This window comes from Prosopis cineraria, unplaced genomic scaffold (assembly GCF_029017545.1).
Source record: "Prosopis cineraria cultivar Desert tree isolate PC_DT_omini unplaced genomic scaffold, ASM2901754v1 PC12, whole genome shotgun sequence".
In the NCBI taxonomy this organism is placed as follows: Eukaryota; Viridiplantae; Streptophyta; class Magnoliopsida; order Fabales; family Fabaceae; genus Prosopis; species Prosopis cineraria.
Window position 1 is genome coordinate 17,465,209 of NW_026555343.1, and position 23,765 is coordinate 17,488,973.

The following is a 23,765-nucleotide window of genomic DNA, read 5'->3' on the forward strand; positions in this document are numbered from 1 at the left end:
TAAATTTTGTAATCCCATAATTTTAGGATCACATCTCCTAAATTATGTGGCTGAATATTTTATCATTATTTTATATTATTTCTCCTTTTAGTATTAGGAAATTTGGGTTTTAATTTTAGGAAATATTCTTTTCTATAAGCCTATATAAATTAGGCATGCTCCCTATTGTAAACAACACAGAAGTTGAATGAAATTATTCATTTTAGAGTTTATAACTCTTGTGAGCCTTAGTACTTTGTGGTGGCATCCCGTGTGAGAAACAGACGTGATCAAGAGCGTGATCAACTCTTGTGGTGTCTTTAAAAGTTGAGGTTCCTAGAGGCAAATGCTTTAGAGGATCTTCACCTTGATCATTATCCTATTGTTTACTTCATACCTTTTTTATTTCCGTTATAAATTTCGTCCCTTTCTTTTTGTTCTTGTGTTTTTGTTGTTTCAGGGTTTTGTCCCTAAACTAGCACGATTCTGCTTCCGCGTCCCCTATCAAATTGGCATCAGAGCTTTAGTTGCTAGTTTTAGTTTAAATTCTTGTCCTTCCTTCTTCTTTTTCATCTTGAGTTATTTCTTTTTGTGATCATCTCTTATCTACCCTATCTTTTGGTTTTTCTCTTCTTCATCTTTGTGACTTTTTATCTTATGTGAGTTTTCATTTTATTAGCCTTCTCAAAAAAAGATAAAAAAATACCTAGAAATTCGTGCAAAAAAAGGCAAAAAAGGTGTTAGTGTGTTGAAAAAAAAAGAGAGAGAGAAAAAGTCCAAAAATTCAAAAAAAAAATACAAAAAAAATATATTGCTGTGAGTTATGACTGTAGAAAAAGGCTATTCTTGAACTCCAAGTCACCAAGAGGTTGCCTAAAGAGAAAAGTCAACTTAGGTGATAAGAAAGTCTTATAGGTTGATCACTTTCTTATTTTTAATTTTTAGTAGCACTTTTCAAATTCTCTACTCTCTTATTTGCTATTTGTGCTACTCTCTTATTTTATTTAGTTTTCTATTTTTATCTTTGAGTATTTGACTCTTTGACTTTTATTTCTTTCTTTCTTATTTTTGTTGTCACGTGTGGTTTTTCCTTTAACAAGCTTAATTTTATTTGAAAATTTTGCTTTCCTATTCGTTTCAAAATTGCAAAAAAAAAATCATCTTTTCATCTTATGCTTGTTTTCTAGTTTCCTTAATTTAGAAGATATTCACTTGATTGTTCCTTAGTTTCTTGATTTGTGTTGGTTTCACCATTGGATTCTATCCACAAGCTTAGTGAGTGGTAAAAGGCAAGTGTGTTTTTCATCATTAAAAAAAAGCCATTAATTTTTTTTTTGTGAAACATGAGTGACTTTATCTTGAGAGTAAACACATGAGTTTGTGTGTGTGAGGACCTATTTTTATCTTATATGATTTCTAGTGCTTCTGTGAACATGAGTAACAAGGATGAATCCCCTAGTATTGATATGAACTCTGTTTTAGAACTTATCAAAACACAGTTGCAGCAGTTTCGATTGGAACTTGATCATAGGTTCCATAAAGAGGATAAAGATGAGCCGGAGACTTCCTCTTCTAAAGGAAAGAAGCATAAGATCCCCAGCGATGATGAGGAGTATGAAGAACCCCCTTCTCCTAAGGGAAAGAAATCCTCAAAGCATGGTGTTGACTTACCGGACCAAAAAGTAAAGTATCCTTCATTCAAGGGTAGCAATAATCTAGAAAAATACCTTGATTGGAAAATGAAGATGGACCAAATCTTCATGACTCTTGATTTGTCTGAGTCAAGGAAGGTAAAAACTGCTTCTTTGAATTTCACTGACTATACTGTTTATTGGTAGCAAGATTTACAATACAAAAGAAGCCAACTTGGGAAAAAGCCCATTAAAATGTGGGAGAAGCTTAAAAGGTACTTGAGAAAGGCTTATGTCCCTAGCTACTACTACACAGAGCTGAATAGAAAATTGAGAAATTTTTTCAAGGATCTATGACAGTGGAGGAGTATGTGCACGAATTGAATATCTTAAAGTTTCGTACAAACATTCAAGAAAATGAACGTGAAGCAATGTCAAGAATTATGGATGGCTTGATGCCAGAGTTGAGAGATAAGCTTGACTTGTACACTTTTGTAGACAAGGAAGAGCTCATACACAACGCTATAAAGTTAGAGCAGAGAAATAAGAACAAACGTTCCAAGTCCTCTTGGAAAGACTCTAAAACAACTTCCAAATGGAAGGATTCCAAAGCCAAAGCTACATCCCAGGCTAAGGAAGAAATATAGACCAAGTATGAGGGTAAAACTTCTAACCCTAAACCTTCTTCTTATTCATCTAACACTTCTCCTATTAAGTGTTTCAAATGTCATGGTATGGGCCACATGGCGAGAGATTGTAGCAATAAAAGGGTTATGATCTTGAGAGATGATGGTGGCTATAATAGTGTGCATGAAAGTGATAAAGATGATGCTGATAATGTTGATGATGATTCTACCTCCCATGAATTAAATGATGAGCTTGAATGCAATGGTGTAGTTGACTCTATCTTGGTGGCAAGAAGAGCTCTCAATATTCAACCAAAGGAGGATGATGAACATGAGCAACGCGAGCATATTTTTCACACTAGATGCTTCATCAAAGAGAAAGTGTGTAGCATGGTAATTGATGGTGGTGGTTGTACTAATGTCGCTAGCATTTTACTTGTAGATAAATTATCTTTACCTTTAATTCCACACCCTAAGCCCTACAAATTGTAATGGTTGAATGATTCTACTAAAATTAGGGTTTCTAAGCAAGTGTTGATTACTTTCTCTGTTAGAGTTTATACTTGTGATGTATTATGTGATGTAGCCCCTATACTTGCTGGACACTTGTTATTAGGTAGGCCTTGGTAGTTTGATAGTAAGGCTACTCATGATAGTTTTAGAAATTGTTACAAGGTGCCTTTTAAAGGCAAGACTGTTGTATTAAATCCTCTTAGGCCCATCCAAGCCTATGAAGATTAACTAAAGATTACTCAAGATTACAAGCAAAGGAGAGATCTCCTTGATTGTGGCATGAGTGAGAGAGAAAAGAAAGAAAGTATTACTTTACTTAAAAATCAATCAAAAGAGAGGAAAAAGAGTGGTGAGAAGGTGAGAAAAGAAAAAAATAGAATGGTGGGAGTGAAGGAAAATAATGAAAAGAAAATATTATTGTGTGGACAAAGTAAGATTCAAGAGGCTTCGATGAGTGAGCAAGCCCTTATTGTAATTCCTAAGAATATTTATTTTTCTACTAACACTTTTGACCCCACTTTGCCTTCTAGTGTTGTCCCTTTATTGGAGGATTATGGAGATCTATTCCTTGATGAAATTCCTGATGGACTTCCTCCCTTAAGAGGAATTGAACATAGGTTAGATTTCTCGCCTAGAGCTGCTATTCCAAATAAGCCTGCTTATAGGGCTAACCTTGAAGAGACTAAGGAGATCCAGCGCCAAGTAGAGGAATTAATGATGAAAGGCTTTGTGTGTGAGAGCCTTAGCCCTTGTGCTGTCCCTATTATCTTGGTGCCAAGAAAAGACAGATCTTGAAGGATGTGTGTTGATTGTAGAGCAATCAACAAAATCACTGTAAAGTATCATTACCCTATCCCTAGACTTGATGATATGCTTGATGAATTACATGGTGCTTCTATCTTTTCTAAAATTGATCTTAGAAGTGGTTATCATCAAATTCGTATAAAAGAGGGTGATGAATGGAAAACTGCCTTTAAAACTAAATTTGGATTATATGAATGGTTAGTTATGCCTTTTGGTTTGACTAATACTTCTAGCACTTTTATGGCATTAATAAATCATGTTTTTAGAAAGTCTATAGACAAGTTTGTTGTGGTTTACTTTGATGATATTCTGATTTATAGTAAATCTTTGACTGATCATATGAATCATCTTAAAAATGTGTTTGACATCTTGAGGGAATATAAGCTATATGCTATTTTTCAAAAGTGTTTCTTTTGCATGGACTCTGTTATCTTTTTGGGATTTGTTGTTGGATCACAGGGAATTCGTGTAGATGAGGAGAAAGTTAAGGCTATTCATGAATGGCCAACCCTTAAGAATGCAAGTGAAGTGAGAAGCTTCCATGGCTTAGCAAGCTTCTATAGGAGATTTGTTAGGGATTTCTCTAGCATTGCTGCCCCTCTTAATGAACTTGTTAAGAAGAATGCGACCTTTAAATGGGGTGAAACACAAGAAAGGGCTTTCCAAACCCTAAAGGATAAATTGACTAATGCCCTTTTACTTGTTTTGCCTAATTTCTCTAAAGCATTTGAAATTCAATGTGATGCTTCTGGTATTGGTATAGGTTCTATTTTAATGCAGGATTCTAAGCCCATAGCTTACTTTAGTGAAAAGCTTCACGGCGCAATTTTGAATTATTTCACCTATGACAAAGAGCTTTATACTCTAAAGAGGGCCTTAGAAACATGGCGACATTATTTGTGGCCTAAGGAATTCATCATTCATTCTGATCATGAAAGTTTAAAGTTTCTCAAGTCTCAAGGTAAGTTAAACAAGAGACATGCTCACTGGATGGAATTAATTAAAACCTTTCCTTATGTGATTAAGCATAAGCAAGGTAAAGAAAATATCGTTGCTGATGCCTTATCTCGAAGGTATACATTACTTTCCTATTTGCATGCTCAATTACTTGGTTTTGAGAGTCTAAAAGATCTTTATAAAACTAATCCTGATTTTGAAAATATTTAGAAATCTTGTGAAAATCATGGATCTAGTAATTTCTTTAGATTTAATGGATTTCTTTTTAAGAAAAATAAATTATGCATTCCTATTTGTTCTATGCGTGAGTTGCTTACTAAGGAAGCACATAGTGGTGGTCTGATGGGACACTTTGGTGTAGAGAAAACTTTGGCTATTTTGTCTGATCATTTCTTTTAGCCTTACATACGAAAAGATGTCATATCTGTTTGTGATAAATGCATTAAATGTAGACAAGCAAAATCTAAGGTCCGACCTCATGGACTTTACTCTCCTATACCCGTCCCCTCTCACCCTTGGGAACATATCTCTATGGATTTTGTAATTGGATTGCCTAAATCTTCTGCAGAAAAAGATTCCATATTTGTTGTTGTTGATAGGTTCTCTAAGATGGCACACTTTATTGCTTGTGCTAAGACTAGTGATACTGTTAACATTGCTGACTTATTCTTTAAAGAGATTGTTCATTTGCATGATTTACCTAAGATTATTGTGAGTGACAGAGATGTGAAGTTTCTTAGTCATTTCTGGCGTACCCTATGGCATAAATTAGGGACTAAGTTACTTTTTTCCACTACTGCCCATCCACAAACTGATGATCAAACTGAAGTAGTTAACAAAACTATGACTACACTATTAAGAGCAATAATTCAGAAGAATTTAAAGAATTAGGTGAATTGTTTACCTTATATTGAATTTGCTTACAACAGGGCTATTCATTCTTCTACTTCTTATTCTCCATTTGAAATTGTTTATGGTTTCAATCCATTATCTCCTATTGATATTTTACCTTTGCCTTTCTCTGAGCATGCTAACACTGATGGCAAGAAAAAAGCTAAGTTTGTGCAGGACTTACATGCTAAGGTTAAAGCAAACATAGAGCGAAAGAATGAGCAATATGCCAAACAAGCTAATAAAGGCAGGAGACATGTGATCTTTGAGCCTGGAGATTGGGTTTGGTTACATTTAAAGAAAGAGAGATTTCCTAATCAAAGGAAGTCCAAACTTCAAGCTCGAGGAGATGGACCTTTCTAAGTTTTAGAAAGAATTAATGATAATGCTTACAAGATTGATTTGCCTAGCTCTTATGGCAATATTAGTGCCACATTTAATATTTTTGATTTATCTTTATATGATTCTGCAGATTCGAGGACGAATACTTTCCAACTGGGAAGGAATGATCGACCCTATGGCACGGGTGACTAGCATTAATGGCAACGAAGCTTAAGGATGGTAATCATGAGCATGGTGACATAGAAGGAGCCCAATACTTCCAATCTAATGTACCTAAAGACCCATTACAACATATTGGAGGTCCAATGACAAGAGCCCGAACTAAAGCCATAAAGCAAGACTTGTTCAGTCTTGTGCAAGAAGTTCAAGAGCTTGGAGAGCATTGGGGTACTCCTCTCAAGCCCAAAGGAGAGCATCTATACGTGTATAATGTATTTAAGATCCAAACTCATGAAGAGTCAAGCCCAAGAGATGCAGACATTAGCCCAATGCAAGGAAGACTACAAGTTGAGCCTCTTGCAAGCAAGGAGGCATGAAACCCTAGTGAAGAAGTCAAGGGTGGCGTGATTTTAAATCCTTTATGATCCCTTGATTGTCTCCTAAATTATTTCCTATTTTAATGGTCCTTTAATTTGATTTTCTATTTTGAATCTAGTCAAAGGTTAAAATTAATTATAGTATTAATTTCTAAATTTTGTAATCCCATAATTTTAGGATCACATCTCCTAAATTATGTGGCTGAATATTTTATCATTATTTTATATTATTTCTCCTTTTAGTATTAGGAAATTTGGGTTTTAATTTTAGGAAATATTCTTTTCTATGAGCCTATATAAATTAGGCATGCTTCCTATTGTAAACAACACAAAAGTTGAATGAAATTATTCATTTTAGAGTTTATAACTCTTGTGAGCCTTAGTGCTTTGTGGTGGCATCCCGTGTGAGAAACAGATGTGATTAAGAGCGTGATCAACTCTTGTGGTGTCTTTGAAGGTTGAGGTTTCTAGAGGCAGGTGCTCTAGAGGATCTTCACCTTGATTATTATCCTATTGTTTACTTCATACCTTTTTTTATTTCCGTCATAAATTTCATCCCTTTCTTTTTGTTCTTGTGTTTTTGTTGTTTCAGGGTTATATCCCTAAACTAGCATGATTCTGCTTCCGTGTCCCCTATCAACTATACCATTATCTTATTTTTAATTTCATTTTCCACAAATTTACAACACAAGACACATTGCCACAATATAAACAACCATGTAATAATGACACAATCAAACATCATGACTTGTTGTAGTTAACAACCATGTGATATGTTGAATAAAAATATGCATGATCAATTCCCTCTTATACCCTCATTTTCTTTAACTAAAATTATGGGCTATAACATCAATTAGGATTTCATTTATATGACTGGACTACCTAAGGTAACCAATTGTAAGGAGTGACTCGACCAAAGTCACTTACTCTAGGACCATGGTTTCTCCCATTTCTGAATTACTAAGATGTCATATAACCTAAGCTAGTCTCCTTGACAAACATATGGAGATAGTTAGGTTCGAGTCCTTCAACAAACTATGGTATAGTCCCTCGACAAACTATAGGACAATCCCTCAATAAATAGTAGGACAAGGCTAGCCTTCAGGTACTAAAAGATGGCCATAAGTACTATATTAATTTATCTACTCCTCTTCCTAAGCAAACTCTAGCTAAATGATCATGCCATATCTTATGTTTACACACACATTTACATATGCTTGTAATTTACAACATCTTGAATTCTTAATTTTGAAACTAATTACTAATTAGGGATAAAATAGTAAATTAGTGTGTGATTAGGATTTTGGTTGATAAATTGATGTTTTAACTTTTTGAGATGTTGAAAGAATAGCATTGAGTGGAAGAATGGCATTGTGGAGCAAAGCATGTGAGCATAGTGAGAATTTTCCTCACTATGCCACACACTGCAACATATACAACATACATCACAAAGTATGGCACAAAAAGTTAGCCAACAAGTACATAGACTAGCTCATAAATCAATAAGAAAGGAGAGGAAAACACGAGAAAGAGAGGAAAAGAAGGTTAAGTCTCTACTAAGGCAAGAGATTTTAGGAGCTTGGGAGACACTTTCAACTAGTCACTCATCGAGTAAGTTTCATACCGCTTTTAGCTTTGATTTTACCCTAATTTCTCTTAGTTTAAGTGATAATGAAATTGAATCAAGAAGTTTTAAGGGTTTTATTTCTTACCCTTCAGTAATAAAAAGATTAGTAGGAATCAAACTAAGGTTTTGTGACTAGTTTGGGATTAATGATTAAGCTTTGAGGATATAACTTAAATTAACCTAAATTGGTGAGAAAAAGGGGGTGAATGTCGGGATAAAGTGTATCGAAACTTGTAGAAGTGATAGAAGAGTTGAATGATTAAGATAGGGCTAGAAGTTTGCCCATAGAAAGAAGTAGTAAAACTCTATATGGAATTTATTCTCCTTATTGGCTGACGAGGTTTAGTGTTAGAGAATTTCATCTCCTTAGTAATGGGGTACAGTTTTGAAAATTATCTCCTTAGTGCCCATATGAGGTATAGCATTGGAGATTTATACTCCTTCGCATCTATGCAATATAGTGTTAAAGCAATGATGCCCCATTCATGTGTAATAAGGGAAAACCATAGTCCAAAAGTAGGGCAAACACCTTTAATCAGGTGATTCTACTACTAAAGGTGTACTCGAGTTAATGAGAGTACAATTGGCCTAATAGAGTCTAGGGTTTCAGTCAAGATGATATGGAGGATCGGATGGTAGCTATTCATACTAGTGGAGATGATTTTGTTTGAAAATGGCATTTATGAAAAGTTCATATGTTTATATGGATACAACTATGTGTATATAAGCTTTACTTATTGATGTTATGCATGATAATTAATGGTAGTGAGTTATTCTATTACTAAGATTGTTATCTTACCCTATGGATAATATTTTTATAGGTTTTGATCTAAGTAAGGCAAAGGGAAAGACTTAGGACTGGTGTAAACTTAAAAGGATTAAGTTGTCATAGAATGCATATACATGTCTTGATATAATGTGTGATGTTTTTGTGAATCTTAGCCCAGTATGTGCGATATAATGTGATAAATGATGAAATGGAAATTGTGGGCTAAGATTATGTTATAGGTGAATATGTGTATCTAAAAGTAATGAATATGTGGAGTTTGGCCAAGAATTATATAGATTTATGAAGTTAGAAAACATAGGCCCTATTGTGTGAAAAGGGCAGTTTAATGGTGATATGTGAGTGTATGTGTAAGTATGATGATATTATTGCTCAATTAGGTGTAATTGGCCTTTTTAGACTTGGTTCAAGGCCCAATGTGATATTATGTGACAATGTGTGAAGTTTGAACATATGGGTTGCTTAAATTTTTATTAAAAGTGACTTTTTGCACCTAGAGTACTAAATTTAGATTGAACAGATGGATCATGTCCAAACTTTTTTCATTAGGTGATAAGCTTTGTGTGGACTCTTGAATCATACTTATCGAATGTAGGATGTGAAAATAGTGTACATCAAAAGTTCACATATGTGAACTATCATAATAGCAAAAAATGTTCAAAGTACTACGGTGCATGACATAAAGAGGGAGTCCATGGCTTTGTACCACATGCCGCAATGCATTTATATTCAACTTATTAGCTTCCATTATGCATTATATCTGTGTTGCTTTGTTTCTTATACTAAGTGACAATTACTCAACTTATTGGCTTCTAATGTGCATTATATTTAATATTTAAGCGATTTTCAATGGTTTTAAAAGAGAGTTTTGGGATCCCAAACTCTTAAATATTTATTTACCTTGTTGAATAATTATTGGTTTAACATAAATGAGTTTTGAGGGACCTTTGTTATTGATTTTGTGAGATTTGTGTGGAAATTTGGGTAATGTCAGGTGAACCTTATTGTGGTGTTACATAATTCACTATAGCAAGCTTATTGTTTTTAAACTATTTAATCAATTAACACATGTGAACACAAAAAATTATCACTTATCACATACAATCTCCAATTTACTCAAGCACCAATTCCTTTTACAACACAAAATCATCACATCACATATCAAATACTTCTCATTCCACATGTATTTATAGTTTACAAACTTTTCAATTTCAACTCCACATTTAGTCAAAGTAAGATTAATAACTATCATATGATTTATGTCATGTATTTAAAATCACAATTTCAATTATACATGTAAATTAATCCATTTTCACATTATAACTCAATTAACAAATAACTATCCAAAATAGGTTTTCCTCGCTTACCTCAAACCTTTGAGGTGAAAAGTCTATGCTTTAATGACTTTTGCTTTTAAGCTTGCTCTTCAAGCTAAACATGATGCCTGAACAATTAATGTATAATTAATCAAGTCCAAACTCATCAAAATTACACATACACATTTCTAACTCTTATTTTTCATTCATAAAATGCCCAAAGCATTTATTTCTTATATTTAGGCTCAGCTATTAGGTATATTAACCTTCTTTAGCTCCTCGCTAACAATCATGAATTTCACATAGGGTTATTAATGCTTCAACAACACTCATAACTCTAATTTAATGCCCTATTTTCTAATATTAATGAAGTTCACCTACCAAAAATATGTAAAACCCTTAATCATTTGTTTAAATATCTCAAACTCTTATTAACTCCATGTAAGTCAATGGGTTCAGATCCATAACCTATATGGACTGAAAATCATCCATCTTGAACAAACCCTAACCATAAACTTAAGAAAATAAATTGGGGAGGGAGAAGAAGAGGTTACAAGACTTACTCTTAGGGTTTGCTAGCTTCAAAATGCCTCCCACCTTCTTAAAATCAAAGCCCTAGCATAGTAAAGGTAAGCTCCTTCATTTTTTTTTCACACTTCCTATTCTAATTTGATGAACCGATGCTCCCCTTTTTGGCATAATTTTCATCGTGCACTGCATGTGTCGTAGCATATGGCATAAAGGGCCTCAACCACAAAACTCTGTGACCTATACCGTGGTAAATGACATAGAGAAGCTCCACCTCTCTTTCTCAACCTATATAGCCCGAATTCAGTCCTGCATCCCTTCCTAATGCTACATATAAGCCCAAAAGGTCCCTTAATCCTCTTTAACCATTATCTTCATAGATTTCACTTAAGTAGACTTGATTACCATGAACTAAATTAGGAATAAATTCGGGATGTTACAACACGCGTGGGATTTAATGCCAAATAAGGGCTAAGTTTCAGAAATTGTCCCAAGTCTTTATTAACAAATAAATCACTGGTGAGGTATTTCTCGACAATTCTTCCTTTTTTGTTTCATTTTTTAATGGGCGGCTATTTCCCGTATTATTTGATATATCTTTAATGAACTATAATGAAGTTTAAAGAAAAAAAGATATTAAAATAATTTAAATATCTAAAAACTAACATTTATAAAAATAATATTATCTTATGTGTTAAATATATATTTAATTTTAGCAATCAGTTGATTGCCCATAGAACAAAAACAATAAATCTCGTGCAAATATAAGCAGACAACATAAAGGGACTAATAGTAACTACAACATATAAGAAATATAATCAATATATGAAAATAAGAAAGATATTACCAAACTGAATATATATACATAAATATAAACAACTTGCCCTTCAAGTGCTAAGGCCAAATAACATCATAATTTTTTTTTAAATAGTTTGCCTACATGTCTCATTTTGTCATGGATATCATTGAGTCAATGCAAAAAAGCTGGACACAAAATCCAAATTAATGAGTCCAGTGCAAAGATTACTAAGAAACCTATTAGTAAAAGGAGATAAAAGTTAATGCATACAAATTAAAATGAATGAAAATGGGACAAAATATCAATAATAAAATTACAAGATTGATAACATGGCCTAGGATATATCTAGCTCCCTCATCAATAGGAATTCCAGGATGTCTTTCTTATCAATTGCAAAAGGATATGACCCATCTACACCTATAATTCCTTTAGGCATTGTCAACTTGATTGGCTTTGTCATTGCTTTGAAAAATTTATATAATTGTGGCAGATAAGGATAGTCCTCAGGATCCTAATGACATATCAAATGAATAAAATTTATATAAGTTAATTGAAAAAAAATAAAGAATAATAGGCATTTTCTTTACTGTTAAAACTCTCCATGTCAACAAGTCTTTTAGGCTATAGAATTAAGTAACCTAAGGCTTGGTATAATGTTTGCCTTGACACTATCAGAACAACAATCTAAACACACTATTGTAATAACCAATAATAATAAAATTTTTTAAATAAGTTTATCACAACACAATGGTTTAAAAAAAGTAGTTTAAAAGATTGGGATCCGAAGAAAATCCTTTTCAAAAGAATGTTTGAGCTTAAACTATGGTTTAAAACAAATTAAATAAGGTAGTGGAAGCATAGAAACCAAAATCATTACTTAGTTGCAACAAGGTACAATTTGAAAAATTTCTAGAAAAGCCTATCTACTGCAGCTCAGGTGTTACCCATCATGGCAAATAACACAAAGAAACCTCGTTCCCCTCACCACGGCATACTTGCCTTGCATTTTGGCGTACCCTTGCTTTCATGATAGCTGACAATCATCATGATAGCACTTTGAGATTAACTTTTGAAGTATACCATTTCACCATTTGATGTCTAATTCAAGCGATTCAAGTGTCCAAGCATCACTCTTCAGATCCTCTAGCTACTAACACTGGTTTCACACCTAAACACTTAACCATTTGAAAATCAAACATCTAAACCTAAATTGATTCCTTTTTAAATCAAAACACACATAAAGGTTTCCAAAATGCACAACCTAATGCTAATATTCTTGGAGACACTTGAACTAACTCAAATAGACCATAATTCACCTAATAGACTAATTAAAGCACACTAACAACAATCAAAGCACAAATTGACTACGAAAACCCTAATTCCATAATGAACTCAAGGGGTGTCTATAATTTGCCACAATTATCATTTTGGCCAATCCAACGTATAAACAACACAAAGATGTCACCTGCACTAATATCTTGACCTCTCACAATAATTTTCAATACAAATAAATCATTCTAGGTTGAGATAGATGCCCATACACCAAATTCTCATGCAAGTGAATACAAAATAATGAGTGATCCTAAGTTAGCATAGAATTCATAAGCTTTTCGTTATAATACCAAAACATAAAAGGGAAGAGCTATATAAACAAAGCTCTTCAATCCTTAATAGTCCATTCCTTCCTTTTGCTCGTAGTGCAGCCCTCACTTGAGAAATGTAACCACGAGGTGAGATAAACATATCAATAACAGAATAATTCACAATATCAATTAACATGCACAACTATAAACAAGTAAAGGTCATATATAAAAACATCCGTTTAGTATATTCAAACATAAACATTTCCACAATCATAGGTCATTTTCATTCTAGCATGATCATTCTGCTATCCGAGCCTTCATATCACCCCAAATGAAACTAAAGGGTCTAGTGGACCAAGCATACATGCACAATGGCTCAAGCTTACCTTCAGTGGTAGAATCACTCGGCCAAAGGTATTCTATCTCACTTTTATATTATAGTTTCCCCCTATCACACATGATTTGAGGCATCATTACTCTAATACCATATAACACTAATGTTAAGGAGTGTAAATCTCCAACACCATATCCCACATGGGCACTAAAGATAAAATTTCTAATGCCATCCCTTACAAGGTACTAGGAAGATAAATGCCATGTGGACTTCTACTACTCCTTCTTATAGGTAAACTCCTACCCCCTATCATGATCATGCTCACTCTTTTATGAAATTCACATATTTGCACACAAACAATCAATTACACATACAACAATACTTTCATAAATTTCTTGTTTTTAAAAGTCTTTTTCTATGCATAAAATCCTCATTTCACAATATGCAATACTTATAAACATAGATATGTAAAATTACACATTTACTCATAAACGATTAAGCACTTAATCAAATAAAGTAAATTATTCCCTTCCCTTAATGCTTTTGTCACAAAAAAGGTTACCGTAATCTGAAAATGTGCTCTACAAGGTCCACACATGCAACGACACTTGAACAATATATAAACTACAGGTTTTAACAATAATCATCAATTATCACTCAAATTAAACCCCCAAATTACTAAATCTTTGGTACTCATTATATCTAAAATCTTATTTTAATGCCATCAATACCTCTAACATACTCCATTTATTGCACTCGACACACATATTAATAACTCAAATCATTTACCCACATTGTTCCAAAACTCTTAAATTTTACTTAGGGTTTATCCAAACCCTAACCAAAAATTTAAAATCATTAAAAAATTCATAAACTTAGGTTTAGAATCTTGATTTAACTCCTTAAGACCTTAACTAAGCTAATAGATTCAGTCAATACCTAAGGAAACATGAATCAAGCCTCAATCACATCCAAATCTACTAAAAAGAGAAGGGATAAGAATAGGAAGCTTACCAATGTGGATTCTAAGCTCAATATACTCCTAAAGTGACATTAGAAGCATGCCCTAACAGCCCTCAAGCCTTCCTCCATCGCCTCTCTCTCAATTATTTCTTTTGTCCTTTTGAAATCAGGTGCATTTCATCATTTAATGTTTGGTTTAAGCTAGAATTTGGCGATGTGACACGACACATGGCACAGCAAGTACCATCTGCTGTTTTGATCTCCCGCTCAAGCTTGATTAATCAATGCACTATCTTAGCTCACTTCTAAGGGTAATCAAAGGTCTAATAATTTTATTAGTGTCCCTCAAACATTAGTAATTTCATAAATCTCTTATTTTAACTAAAACTACCCTTTTCAAATACTCAAATTTCTAACCTAAAAATTGAGGATGTTATACTTTGCTTAATTTTACAACCTCATCAATGGGAAATGGCATAGTCATATTCGGCTCAAGAATAACTTCAAATGTCACCTTGACTTGGTCGTATGGAATATTCATATGATTAATTATTTCCTCGAGCATGTATACATGAGCTATACTAATGACCTACTTCTTGGGTTTATCTAAATAAAAAAGCAAGGAGTTTCACCATCCATTAAGGGACTAGAGGCATATGCTGCTATCTCCAACGGATTATGGCTATCTTTTATACTTTGAAGCACGAGAGAAGTTTAGAGAAAGAAATGAAAAAGTTAAACATAATGAAGGAAAAAAGATAAGACTAAACATTTAACTAAATAAAAATAGTTAAAAACCTAAGGTTCTTGCTGCTTAGTTCCTTATTCAGTTCCTTTTGCAGTTCCCATATTAGAGACCATGGATCTAAACTCTTCAAGAAGTTACTCATGGAAAAACACACGATCCTATTTGTACTTTTGAGGAACTTCCTCTTTAAGCTTTTCTAAAACCTCATCAAGCTTAACTCTATATACAACTCTTGAGTTTCATGGTGTTAGTCTAAAGTGCTACTTGAAACTGACTCCTTTTCCCACCCCTTTAATATAACTAGGATAATTTAGTTTTCCAATTATTATCACCAATATGTCCATTCTTCTACTAGATTGAAATGGAACTTGGGAAGTTTGTTCCTCATGTAAATCCTACAATATACAATTAATGAAAAGGGCAAAATCTAAAATTTAATTTAAATTTTTTAGTATAATTAATTACAATCCTTGCAGCAACTTCAACAGTCTTTAGAGTGATATATGTTAGATTAGGGGCATAATAGAAAAATTAAAATCAAAATCCAAAAACCCCAATAATAATCACAGATCGATTGAATTCATTTAAGTCAAGGTAGACAAAAGAAGTACCTTTTGTATGTCAAACTTCTCAAGATTCCCTCAAGCATTTGGACCTCAAAAGCTGACAACCTAAATCGGCTTCCTCTATCGATATTCACATGAACAGCATGCTAGCGCTCTCAATAACTAACGTGTAACATCTTAAGTTTTCAAACTAGGAATTATTAGTGTTTCTAAAGGTATTTTGATCAAATTAGATAAATTATGGATTAGTGATGTTTTAAGGAGACTAATATAGTTTTTGGATCCTTAAACAGTCTTAGAAGAAGGCTAGGTTTGAAGTTGGAGTAGGCCATGGCGTGGAGGAAGGTTTAAATTAATAAGAGACTCTTTGTTCCATATGCTATGGCAGACATGTCAATGCGCCATAGTGCATGTGCAAGATCTATACTTATCAGATTGCAAAATCAAACTCGAAATTAGAGAAAGAAAGAGAGATATCAAAAGGAAGTAATGAAGGGAGCTCATGTATTACTAAGGCATGATCCTTAAACCACATTGAAGCATATGAGCTTGGATCATTATTGGGTAAGCTTCCTTTTCCCTCCCCTCTCTATTTTATGCAAAAATTCTAACTTTTAAGGCAATGGGGGCTTTAATCTCGACTTCATTGGGTTCAGACCGAATCCATTAGCTTATTTAAGGTCTTAGAGAGTTAAATAAACCTTTAACCCTAGGTTTATGAGTTTTATGGTGATTTAAAATTTTTGTTGAGGATTTAGACTAAACCTAGGCATAATTTGAGAGTTTTTAGACAATGTGAATAATTTGTTAGTAATTTTGGTATGTTGGGATGTTTAATAGGATGGTTAGAGTATTTGAAAATGGTTGATGTTGTTAGATAAGGAATTTGAGTGTTATAGATACTTAAAACCTAGTGAATTTGAGGTTCATCCAAAGTGATGATTGATAGTTGTCACTTAGTTGTATAGATTAAGAGTTGTTCTTGTGTTATTGTGTGAATAGGAATGTGTGGAGCTAACATTAAGCCACGGTAACCCTTTTGTGTGACAAAGGATTGAGGTAACAAAATAATTTATACTAATTGATTATATTGCTTAACTATTTATGAGTAGATAAGTATATTTGTTTATATGTGTTTCAAAAGCTTAGCATGTTGTGAAAGATAATTTTCCTTATGCATTAGAAACTACTTTTGAACTAATAAAGATTTTTGAGTCCTTATGTGAAAAAGATAGTAATTTTTCACAAGTGTGTGAAATGTATGAATAGTATAAGCATTATCATGTTAGTGGGTAGGAGTTCACCCGTAGGAAGGAATAGTGGAAGTCCATATGACATGTATCTCCTTAGTGCCTAATGAGGTATGGCATTAGAGAAAGTCTCATTATTATCCATGCAAGGTACAGTGTTAAAGAGTGACACTCCTTAGCATTAGTGATACGGTATTGGAGTAACGACACCCTAATTTGTGTGAGATAGGGGGAGACCACAATCCAAACATAGGATAGGACACCTTTGGCCTGGTGATCCTACCATAAAAGGTGAGCTTGAACCATTGTGAATCTGTATTTGGTTTAAGAGCTTATGGTTTCAATTGGGTTAATATGATAACTCAGATGGTAGAATAATCATGCTAATGATAAAAGACTTATATATATGGAAAGTAATTATTGAATATTTGCTACTATAGAAAATGTTATGTTATAATATGTTAAAAGTGGGTTTTAATGCTTAATAGCTTTACTCCTATATGGTTGTACATGTTAATTAATTATAGTGAATTATTATGTTACTAAGATGTTTATCTTACCTCGTAGTTATATTTTCCAGGTAAGGGCTTTGATAGGGGTAAGGGGAAGGAAGGGGTGACTAAAAAGTAAAAAGCATTGTTGTGTGGCCCTTCCATTTCCTCTTTTTAGGTTTATAAATATTATGCTATATTATAATGCCAACTTAGGAGCATTTCATTTGTTTTGGTTATCACTTGTATGAGGGTTTGTGGAATGTGTGTGCATCTTGGCCTAAGTCTATAGTGATTGTGATTGAATGAGTGTGCTCGACCAAGATACTAGTATAAGTGATATAATTATAATGATTCATATGTCAAAATAACCAAAACAATATTTGTGTTAAGTTTTATCCACCCCTTTGTGTTGTGGTAAATTGAAAGTTTGGTAGTCATTTTGAGTATGAATGCTCATTTGAGTGATATGATTAACTTTTCATGTTGTGTGTAGTCCATTTGAGGTGGTTAAAGTGATTTCATAGCTAATGACATTTGGTAATGTATTTTGGACACCTTTGAAAGTGTTTTAAGGTGAAAATGAACCATTTTGGATTCAGGTGTCCATCTTTTTAATAGATGATTATTTGAGTATGAGACTGGTGCCATTAGCTAGAGGACTCAAAAAGCTTCAGCAAACACTTGAACCTTTATGTCATCTACCATGGTGGGTATGGGCTGTACCATGGTAGATGAGCCAGTTTCTGAAAATTTTCCATATTGTTTCAACTTGTTTTTAAGTGTTGTTTGATTTTCATAATTCTATTATCATATTTGATTGATTTTGAACTTTAGTTTGAACTCAAATAATATTTTTAAAAGGGTTTTATTAGGATCCCATTATTTTAAACTAATTATCTTTTAAACCTTTGGGTTGTGACAACTTTTACTTAGAATTTTATCTAATCTTCGTTATCACAATGGCGTGTAAGAGTGTTGTCCTGGTAATGTCAAGGCAGACATTACATAACATTCGTCTGTCCATTCATCTATGCAGAAGCCTTAGAAGATCTAATCTTGTGGCCTCGGTCATATGTTCCTTTTCTTTTCTCTAGGGTATGTTCATAGCTCTAAAAAAATATTTTGTCATCAAGAGTCTATCTCTCTTAGGAAGTCTATCCCTCTCTTACTATATAAAGTTTTTGTCTCCCCTTATGAATTTTCAAAAATAATCAGAATTATTTCAAATATTATATCTTATCAACTAATTATTAATTAATTCATATTAAAATAAATTTATTTTAATATTGAATATGTCTATCAGTTCAATTCAAACTATTTATTTTAATCTAAACAAAGAACCCATAAAATAAAATTTAATTTATCTCTTAAATTAAATATATGATATTGTATCTTATTTGAATTTATCTCATAAATTTAAATTATGGAATTGATATGATATCCTCTTATATCATGTTAGTTATTAAATTTAATTTATCATATAAAACTAAATTTAAAACTAACACGATATTATAATATAATATAATATAATATAGTATATATTTATATATCATACACACACACACACAAATATATGTATTTCGAATATATATATATATATATTATATTTCATATACATATACATAAATATATATATTTATAAATATTTATCATATAAATATTCAAATACACACACACGCATGTATATATATATATAATTCATTTACCATAGATAAAGAATTATATTTATTGAATCTAGATACATTCCAGATTCAATGAATTTGGACATTATAACTCTAGTTGGGCTGTTTTTGTATGCTACCTAGAGGCTCATATGAAGTAAGCGGTAGACCAATAATATTACTCGCCCACAAGTCATAAGTAGCCTCTAACAAGACATTATGACTACCTAATTCATATAAGGATCAATGATCCGATGTAACTTATCATATAATCGTATCACATCACTTTTGTCACTTGATATTTCGATCAAGTGTGAGATATAAAATTGTCATTCTACTTTACCTAACCATTACTTTCTCAATCTCTGAGTGGACTAACTATTGTAATAAAAAAACTCTTTCTATTGTAATATGGTCATACATTTTCTTAGTCTTACTTATCGAGAGACCAAGTAGTATTTCTCAATTAATGAAAGGGACAAGTTCTATCTTGACCACTTGTGTTTCTCTACATGAATATCACTAAACTTAATCATAGCCTTTATGAGTACCTGGTCAAAGGTGACTTTTGATTAGGTTAAAGTTTAGTGATGATCACGTAAGAATCCATGATGATCTCATGTCAAAGGGTTTAGTGACATGGTTATATATGAGATAAGCTTATGACTTGTATCATATAGCTTTCTCATAACGGGTCAGTCTAGCACCTTGTACCATTTCAATTGCATACAACTTCAATTTATATCTATAATTAATTAAAGTCATACTAGTCTTGCTTCATCTATGAGATCCCTCATAGATAACTGACTAGGGACATTTAAGACAATAATTATAGTTTATCTAAGGATACAATTATCATAATGAACATGTAATTAATAATAACAAAAGAGAAATTTATTAAATAACAATGTTTACAGTATAATAATTGGCCTTGGGGCACAATTTTCAATAATATATTGGCCTTTCTTGATCCTTGCCTCATTCCATTGTCTTTAACAAGTTGGAGGAGGGGGGATTAACAACAATGCTAGGGTTTAATCATGTAGCTTCCTTCAATTCCTCCAAATCAACTTTCATAAGCTTCTTGTCCAACTTCTAATACCCTTTCGGCAAAGTAATGTTGATATATATTCTTAAACTATCTCTTTTTGTTTAGTACACTTAATTTCTATGATTAAATCAATACAAAGTTAAATATAAATTTTAAAAAAATAAACTAAGTTAGTGATTGATTTTATCAAAATTTACTTGAAATTCAGGATCTTCCCATGACCTCAAAAATTGTGTCCAAGTTTCTTGATCAATAAAACTATATTCCAAACATGGATCCTCATTCTTCTTTTCTCCTTGAATATATTCCCTTCTAAGTGTTGACTTGAAATATTTCCATCAATCACATACTTATTGAAGCTAATATTTCTTCATCTTAAGGGTCGGAGGGACATCATAAGTGAGCTACAAGGTATAATATTTATAAAGTAAGTTAATAACATCTAATATAAGTAAAACAATAGGATAAAAATAAAAATTTATACACTAAAATGTCCTTCCAAATTATGTTCTTTATAGCTTGTGGTACTTCCTTTCCTTTAATGTACAAGATGCCAACTCTGAATTGGGCCATAAGGCTTATACAACTTATAAACTCATCCCTTTCTAGACCAACTAGTCTTTAATCATCATGAAAATCTAAATTTACCCTGTATCTTGACGTAAAGCTAACTCTTTTAACTTTGTACTACCTCTACCCCTTCTCTTTTTAGATGCATTAGATGTGTCACCAACATTCCCATTAGAACCCTCCATGTTCCTATTAAGAAAACAAAATGATACAGGCAAGTAATTTGTACTTAAATTAAATATATAAAAATAAATAAATAAATGAACTATTAAAATAAAACAAAATGATTGTTTTATTAATTGAGGTTATACTTTATTCATTTTCTCAAATTCCTTCACAGTGATCATCTTTAACTATACATTTATCATCAACCAAATCTACTTCAGTTGATCAAAGTGGAATTGTAGTAAAAGATAATGTTTCATCAAGATTAAAACTTGAGCCATCATCCTCCACATCAATAATCTGTCTTTTAACTTACAGTATAATGGAGTGCTATTTATTTACCAGAGTAATGACAAAAAACACTTGTTTTACTTGACTTGCTAAAATGAAGGGTCATCTTTGGAACCAATGATATTGAGATTAACTAAAATAAATCCAAATTTCTTATCTATTTCAATAGCATTAAAGTGAACCCACTTATATTTGAAAATAGATACTTTGAATTTGGTATAGTTTATGTCTCATATCTCTTCAATCACTCTATAATAGTCTATAGAAGCTAATAGTAGATTATTATCTTTTAAACTAGAAAATGCATCGCTTATACTTCTACCATTATCCCATTATTTTGCATGGTACTTTTATCATCTTAGACTTTTGTGTAGAAGGAATAACCATTTATATCATATCCATCCTAACATACAACCTCAAAATGAGGTCTCTCAGGTAACTATGGTATTGTATTGGACGTACTAGTCTCATTCATAACCATTTCCTTTAACCACCTTCTAGATTGTAAATTTATCAAGTTTACCTTGATTCAAATTTCATATGTTTAGTTTAAGTTTCAAGCTTCCTTATAAGAGTTGATTCTTTAGTTTGAATTACTAAGTTTCATATTGACATGTGCAGTAATATTTGTGGTAACTCATAGTCATGCAAGTTGCTCTTGTTTATTTGTTTTAAATTTAAGTTTCCTTATTATTTTATTCTTCTTTTTTTTTTGTAGAATTTTGGGGTACTTTTTTGCCAATACATTCAAATTCAGTATTAATTGTCACATCATGATTGAATAGTGATATTTATATTAACTAACAGTATTGGTTTTATCAAAATGAGCTAATCCTTCACAATATATTAAACCAAGGTTCAATTCTCCTTTAAAAAAGATACTTATATTTAGTACTCAATCGTGACTCAAATAGGATTGTCAACAATAAGAGAATTTCTTTTTTTCACCAAGCTTATAATAAGAGGATACATGTGAGCAATAAAAAAATATTATTATATTTTGTAATTATTTCTATTTTTTATTAAAAAGAAAAACTTTTTATCTTTTGAATTGATTCAAGGAATTTTTTTTATTTCTATTTTTTTATTAAAAAGAAAAACTTTTTATCTTTTGAATTGATTCAAGGAATTTTTTTTCTATCTTGGGAAGACTCCTTATAAAGATTTGGGAAGAAAAATAGGACTGGGCACAAACTTTGATTATATTTTGGGAATAATAAGGAATGCATTATCAATTATCAAAATCAATCAATAAGCTTCAATATCAATATATTCTCAATATATTCATTAAACTATATGTATTTTTTGAATAATAAAAACCAGAGGGACCAAAAGCAAAACCAATAAAAATATAGGAATCAATAATTGTATTAACCCAAGATTTTATAAATAGTTCTTTTAAAAAAAATTAATCATTTGATTTATGTAGTTTTTATTCAATTATAATTCAATATCTAAATTTTAACCCAATATAAATAAGTTTCTATAATTTTAACTCAATTAAAATTTAGATCCTGAACTTTAACTCTATACTCAACCCTATAGTTTTAATGGAATTAAAATTATAAGAATCACATAATTTATTTTTCCCTAAAAATTTATATAATAAAAAGTGTGAATGTGGGACCCATGATTAAAAAGTTGTATGTGTACTGTGCTCAATGAAATACTAACAAATTCAATTTACAAAAGTTGTAAAAATTTAAGTATTGTAAGATAAAATATGACTAGGCTTAAACTTAAATGAAACAATAAAGTGACAAATCTAGTTGATTACCAAAAAAAGAAAATGATAAACCTGGTTCAACCCACTATTAGCATATTAGGCAAAATGGGTTGACACCTAGGAGTAGGCTTGCCAATGCAACGTCGCAAGTTTTGAGTTAATGGCCTATAACAAGCAAAATTGGATAGCCCAATCATATTTTTTTTGGGTTGATTGATGTAAAGAAAATTTAAAAAAAATAAGTAAAGATATTACAAAGATATTACAAATTTGAAGATCGAAAATATTTTACTCTCATATTAATTACACAATTTTGTTTTAATTTGAATTATTGTTATCTTTTAGCATTTATTATTATCTTTTCATTTATTATTATCTTTTTATTTAATTTTAGAATTTCTAGGATTTTCATGCATTTATTTATAGAGTTAGGTTGAGGCCTATAAATAGCACCTCAACTTATTTGATTTGTGTGCACATTTGATTAAATAAAAATAATCATTATATTGCCTCTTTATTAGGTTTTTCTCTTTTCTCTATTCTATCTACTGATCCCTTTATCTCTTTTCTATATTCTCTTCCCTTTCTCCTTCCCTACTTTGCATCAATTAGCATCAAAGCCAAGGTTCCTATCCCGTTTCTATAATCAAACTTACTCTAAAATACCTTACTAGTACCAAGAATCATCATATGAAAATTCTTTAGGAGATATATTTATAACTTAAGACTCCTTTTAAGTTACTCGATAAGGTTCTTCGATTTTAAACTTTAATTTCTGGGTCTTTTGCATATTACAAAGGTATTATTTTGGTTCTGTTACTATTTGTTTTGTTTCCTAATTTCTTTTTCCATTATTATTGATTATTTCCATTTTCCTTTGTCTCAAGCCATTCTACCATATTTCCTTCTTTTTGCTATTATCTTGTTTTGTCCCCTTCATTTTCTTATTTAATTATGTTTTATATTTTCCTTACCTTCCTTCACTCATTTAATTCTTCTTTTGATCTACACTCATACAAAAGAGGGA

General features: G+C 31.8%; 1 pseudogene; it reads left to right on the plus strand.

The window, feature by feature from the left end:
- Positions 1 to 1,883: 1,883 nt before the first annotated feature.
- Positions 1,884 to 23,765, plus strand: part of LOC129289174 (uncharacterized) — a 43,436-nt pseudogene continuing 21,554 nt past the window's right edge.